General features: G+C 41.0%; 1 long non-coding RNA gene across 1 annotated transcript; it reads right to left on the bottom strand.

Annotated features, from left to right (window-relative positions):
- Positions 1 to 3,745: 3,745 nt before the first annotated feature.
- LOC143030611 (uncharacterized) lies at positions 3,746 to 6,245 on the bottom strand. Its single transcript, XR_012966919.1, has 3 exons — positions 5,939 to 6,245; positions 5,550 to 5,646; positions 3,746 to 4,973 (listed from the first exon to the last, which is right to left on the bottom strand). It is a non-coding gene; the product is annotated as an uncharacterized LOC143030611 (long non-coding RNA).
- Positions 6,246 to 6,616: the final 371 nt, after the last annotated feature.

Genomic DNA, 6,616 nt, shown 5'->3' with positions numbered 1-6,616 from the left:
CAGGGAGAAATCCCTTCAAGCTGCGTCAAATTTTGCTCACACATACTACCTCACCCCCCACCCATTCCACCTCATGCATCACATCATCATCCATATACAACCATTCTCCATTCACCCGTCTTCTGTCCTCTCCCGTCCTTCCTCAACAGACATTCCCCTCTTCCCCAAAGCCCCCTTCACCCCATCCATCCACCTCATCCTAGGACGTCCCCTCATGTTCACTCCCTTCACATCTGCCTTCCATACCTCTTTTACTAGTCTTTCTTCACTCATTCTTTCCATGTGTCCAAACCATCCCAATACTCTTTCATCAACCCTATCTCCCAACTCCCTTTCCACCCCCGTTCTTCTCCTCACCTCCTCATTTCTCACTCTATCTAGCCTAGTAACCCCCATCATACTTCTCAGACACCTCATCTGCAAATGTGGCAGGAAAAGGTGGAGTGAAGGTGGAGGTAGAATGTAAATTGAGAGAAGTGAGTAAATGCCTTGGTGTATTGAAGAGTGTAATGAGGAATAGACATTTGGGAATGGATGCTAAGAGGAGACTGTATGAAGGAGTGATTGTGCCAACAGCACTGTATGGAGCAGAAACATGGAACATAAGAGAGGAAGAGAGAAGGAGTTTGAATGTGTTTGAGATGAGGTGTCTGAGAAGTATGATGGGGGTTACTAGGCTAGATAGAGTGAGAAATGAGGAGGTGAGGAGAAGAACGGGGGTGGAAAGGGAGTTGGGAGATAGGGTTGATGAAAGAGTATTGGGATGGTTTGGACACATGGAAAGAATGAGTGAAGAAAGACTAGTAAAAGAGGTATGGAAGGCAGATGTGGAGGGAGTGAACATGAGGGAACGTCCTAGGATGAGGTGGATGGATGGGGTGAAGGGGGCTTTGGGGAAGAGGGGAATGTCTGTTGAGGAAGGACGGGAGAGGACAGAAGACAGGGGTGAATGGAGAATGGTTGTATATGGATGATGTTGTGATGCATGAGGTGGAATGGACGGGGGGGTGGGGGTGAGGTAGTATGTGTGAGCAAAATTTGACGCAGCCTGAAGGGATTACTCCCCATCTTCTCCTTTTATGCATGGGGGGGACAGAGAGGGGGGGTCGCCGATTTAATGAAGTGGCCTTGCTATGGATGTGCTTTGTCTTGCGACACTGCTTCTGACCCAGGGCAGTGGACAAGGCGCAGGGATGACCCGTCATCCAGGGGGTGCTAAGATAAGAGGGAGGGTGGAGGGGTGTGGAGTGTATTCAGGGATGGAATGGGTGGGAATGAATTTATGCCTTTTCCTTTTTGGCTACCTCCCTTGTAAGGGGGAAAAAGCCTTGGTATATGTATGTATGTTTTACTGGAAATTAAACCCAGAGTTTGACTATGCAGAAAAACCACAGTCTCTCTTGTGATAAGCCATCATAGAAATTATTGGTGTTCCTGACAGAACAACAGGAATAACATCAATAACCAGGGACATTTTGCCCAGGGCTTTATACTCCTGTGAATTTAATTGTTCATGGTGGTATAGCCTAGGCCTAGATCTCTGCAAAATAACAGCTAACAATTATATTGAGATACTAGTGTTAATGCATAGTGCTGTGATATGCTGGTACACAAGTGGATGAGTTTGACCAGGATGTGGGACAAGTTGGCAACAGGACTTGACCTGTTGCCCAATGAAGTACCTTTTTCACTGCAAAGTTTCCCTCAGTCAAATAAAATCACTTAAAGTAAGTTAATGTTCAGGATGACACAGATTGTTACTTTCCAAAATGTGTTGTTTTTTTTCAAACTTGTTTGGACAAAGTAAAGCATTTTCTCGATGAAGTTATTACAAAACAAATTGCTTTAACATGTTTAGCACCACAGGGGCAGTGGAAGAAACTGTGTTTGCAGAAGGAATGCCAGGACTCCTATTCCCATCTGAACAAATACTTGGTACTCAAGAAAGCAACTCATACACTCGACCCTCCATTTAATGGACACCAATGCAACAAATCCTCGACTTAATGGACAAAAAATCCCATCCATTATAGAGCCGGATGATGGTCCAATCACCATTGCTGCATACAGTTGACTGATCCAACTCAGGGTGGGTGATGCCGACAAGACTAGTATCAAACCTTTCTGCCTCAAACTGCAGAAATTAATAGAAGGTGAGGGGCTAACATTATCACAAGTGTACAGTGGCAATGAAACAGGTATTTTTTGGCATTCTATGCCAAAAAAACATAACCACATGAAGAAAAGCAGAGACCACTAGGGGGTAAAAATCAAGCAAGGAGCACTTGTCATGTTAGGTATGTGCCAGCAGAAGTGGTACCCATTGCCTTTAATTCACCACTGTTGGCTTACCTAAGGTGCCTTGTGCATTGCGAGCTGTGATGAACAAACTTCCAGTGATACATTTTAACAGTAAAGTCCTGGTTTAACCAACAAATATTCCTTGAGTGTTTTCACAGTCATTTTGTACCAGCAGTGAGGAAGTTCCAGATGCATTTTAAAAATTGCAGCAGTGGACGTCAAGGCCATTCAACTCCTGAATAACACTCCCACACACCTAAGGGGCTTATAAGTGACAACAGACATATTAGAGTGGTTTACCTGCCACCAAACACCACCTCTGTCATCCAACCTATGGGTCAAGACATATCTGCTTTGAAGTGCTGCTACATCCATCATTACCTTGATGAAGTGTTGGTGGTGTTGGAGGACAAGAGTAACATCTGCAGAGCCCATACAATTGCCAACATTAAAGCCTAAACAATCCAGTCTGGAATAAAAAAAAATTCATCAAGTAGGCAGAGATGAAGGTGTCTACACTGGCCAATTGTTGGAAAAAGCTCTTGATTGGCATGAACAGTGATGCAGACTTTGAAGCTGAGGACTTCTGCACACAACTTAAGTGTGGTGGGGAAACGGAGCCTAATGTTGAGGATATGTGAGTGGTTGAAGGACCAGGATTCATTTGAGAGATATGAAATCTTGACCAATGACCAGATTGTTACTACAATTGTTAATCCTCCCTTGAGTGACAGCAGTGATGATGAAGAAGATATGCAGATGAAATGTTGCAAAATATTAACTCTGAGACAGGTTGTGGATGGGCTAATTGACTACACAATGTACATCAAGTATCCTGAGCAAGTGATCAAGTACAAAACTCACCTGCTCCAGCTAGCCCATAGCCAGACCCCTCAGGATTGCTGGGCACTGCCACTGCTAGCTCACAGCCAGGCCCCTCAGGCTTGTAAGCCCCAGCTAGCCCAGAGCCAGGACCCTCAGGTTTGCTAGGCCTTCCTACTACTAGCCCACAGCTTAACTGGCCCCTTGCCTAGCACCTCTGGCACCAAGGCCCCTTCACCAGACCTCTTTGACATTGATGAGCCATTTGAGGTGTCTGTTGGTGAGGGTGGGGCCATGGAACTAGAATAACAAGCATTCTAGATCCTGTAAATAGTGTACATTATGCCTTTCTGTTCATTTATTTCATATCTACCTTGTGTGTGTGCCAAAAGCTAATCGATAATATAGTATTATATTATTATTTCCAGGCACAGTAAAAGAAATCAACAAATGTATACCATACCATATTGCCAGCAACGGTCATTTGTCCATTATTTACTGATCTGATCCATTCTGTTTACATTTGGTAGGAACAGACTGGTCCTTGCACAAATCTGTCCATTAAATGGAGGGTTGAATGTACTTGTAAACTGGGTAAAAAAAAATTAAAATACCATGTACACCTTTTTTGTTTTGATTTTTTCTAGTTGTAAAGAAATGGTTAATAGAAATAGGCTAGTTTCAACCCTTTCACTGCAGAGGTTTTTTCTTCAATTTAGCATGGCAGTTAGAATTAACATCTAAAGTTGTGAAATGCATTGAAAAGATTTATCTATGATGGAGGGTGGACAACAAACTTCAAGAACTGAATAATTCAATAAAACTTTGAACTTGGACATGTGCACAATGGTTACGATAATTTTAGGTTTATAAGGTGGGGGGGGAGTGCCACAGGGGGATGGGTAACTGAATGATTTGGGAGTGAATCATCTATGCACTGTGTACAGATGTAACAGAGAGCTGCATCATGAGGAGCTACAATTGAAAAATAAATTTGAAAAGAACAAGGTGAGAATCAAAGGACTGGGTTAGCGCCTTGATCCCTTGTGGTCTACTACAAGGGTGCCATTGTTAGGTCATAAAATACCTACCCCCTCACCCCCAACCTGCCTCCCCAGTCAGGCAAGGTTTAAATGGTCAACTGAACCACAAGCCCCACCATATCTCTCAAGCTTCCTCCCTCCCTCCTCCTACTCTCCCTCTCTCCTTTCTTATTTTTCTTATTCATATTCTTTTTCTGATCACATTTCTTGATTTTAATCTCCCACTCATCCATTGAACCCTCAAGATGACAACAGTACACAAGGCTGTTTTATACTGGCTGATAACAGCACATATATAGAACAGTCATTCAACTTTGTACCCTGTCATAGGAGGTGCAGAGAATCAGTGGAAGGGTAGCTCTATGGGTTTGACTCAGTTATAAACTACAATAACATTAAAGATCATTTCAGTCTTAGATCTATTGTGGACACACTTCTATCATCTATAATAACAAAACTGCAGTCAGGGAGGAAGTGTAAACAATTGGGGCCTACTGTGAACAGTGTTCAATATATCTCTATAGTAACTTTGATTCTGGTGGAAAACATAAACCCAAACCCAGGCCCACCCAATTGTCCATGTTTTGTATGTGAAAAGGGTATCAGATCTAACAACCATGCCATCAAATGTCTCCAGTGGACTCACTTGAGGTGCTGCGATGCAAGCACGGAGGAATACCATAACAATGTAGAGTTATCATTCACCTGTCCTCAGTGCCTGGTAAATCAACTACCACAGCTGGTGCCTGAGGACGGTGAACATGCCAAGTTGTTTGGCAATAAAGACACCATAAGCAAGGACACAATCTGCAATGATTTTGGGTGCTTCAGAAGGCATGGTCTTCGTATTCTTCATCTAAACATGCATAGCCTGAGTCTCATCCCAAAAATAGCAGAACTCCATGGACTTGCTTGTGATACAAACACTATGATGTCAGGCTTCACAAAAACATGGTTGGACAACACAGTTACAGACAGGGAGATAGACATTCGTGGATGTAGCTGTATCCGAAGGGCCAGTAATTGTCATGGTGGAGATGTATCCATGTACATCCATAGTGACCTCACATTCAACATTCACAATGATCTGAACAAGACACTTCAGTTCCTCTGGATTGATATCCTTTCACCAAAAACAGGGACAATTTATATATTCACACAATAGTACAAGTTGATATATGGCTCATGTGTTTCTAGTGATAAATGTTGTGATATGACTGTAGTGTATCATTTAAGGTGATTTCAATACTAATGTCAATAATGCAGACTCTAATAAAATTAATTTTATTTGTGTAAAGGTCTAAAAACCCTCTCATTACCTCATACATGCAGATCACTATCTATGTTACTCTAAATCAACATGTGTCATATCAAAGAACTTACCAGGATTTAGAAAATATGTAGTTCTATAATTGATCTGATCCTGGTGACAGATCACAGATGAGCACAGCCACAGAATTTCTAATAGTGGTGTATTAACCTGTGATGTAAATGACCACAACATAAAATTTATTATACATGGAAAATAACTAAGAAACAAGTAATAATAATAATAATAATTAAAATAAGTTTATGTGGCAAAGAATCAATATACATGAAGTGCAGATATTGACAATAACACATAGTTCAAAATAATAATTGCAAATTGCCGAGTATAACACAAAAAAGCATGTTGTATTGTAATTGTACGCTTATTTCCATTATGGTCCTCACTCGTGTCTTTATATTTGCTCTTTGAAACGCTAAAATAAAGAGTTTCAGTGAATAATTACCTACTATTGATTGGTCAGTAGTATTGAACTGTATGGATCCCAACACAACCTGGAAGAAATACTAGCTAGAGCCTAGATTAGTTAGTACTAGTTGCTAGTAGATGATAAGGTATCTCCAATCAAAACATTTAGGTTAAAACAAAGGTTTAGTGAAAGGTCTAGTGAAATTTTAAGTCACATCTATCTTATGGACAATCTATTGAAACAGTTCATAGTATCAATGGATCCTGGGAAATGATAGGTTAAAGATACTTAGGAACAAAATACAAAAGCTCATCTACACTGCTAGTGACTGGACTGTCAGCGTTCGTTACCGTATACTGGTGGCTTCGTTCGTTAGTAAATTTGCTTGTAGCATTTTCTTTTTTTTATTTCCGCCAAGAAAATCGCACATTACGTCCATGTATTATAATCTATAAAATTAATATTTAATATTCTAATGCTATATCGCGTAGGTGTGCACAACTAAAATAAAACCACAATCTTAGATTATAAATATGATGATACGCGAAATTATTTTGAGAACTTTCAATCTGTACTCTAGAGGTTAATTTTTTTCTAATCTACAGCCTCGCTTGGTTTGCTCAGTATTACTTCCATCTGCATCAATCACATCACTACCCTTCAACTACATGTAAACAAACAAAGACCCATCCGAAACTCACTCTCAGTCAACAT

Source organism: Oratosquilla oratoria, chromosome 1, assembly GCF_046742065.1.
Source record: "Oratosquilla oratoria isolate Oo_2021 chromosome 1, ASM4674206v1, whole genome shotgun sequence".
Taxonomy (NCBI): domain Eukaryota; kingdom Metazoa; phylum Arthropoda; class Malacostraca; order Stomatopoda; family Squillidae; genus Oratosquilla; species Oratosquilla oratoria.
The sequence above is the reverse complement of the archived record's forward strand: the minus strand, read 5'-3'. Positions and strand labels throughout refer to the sequence as shown.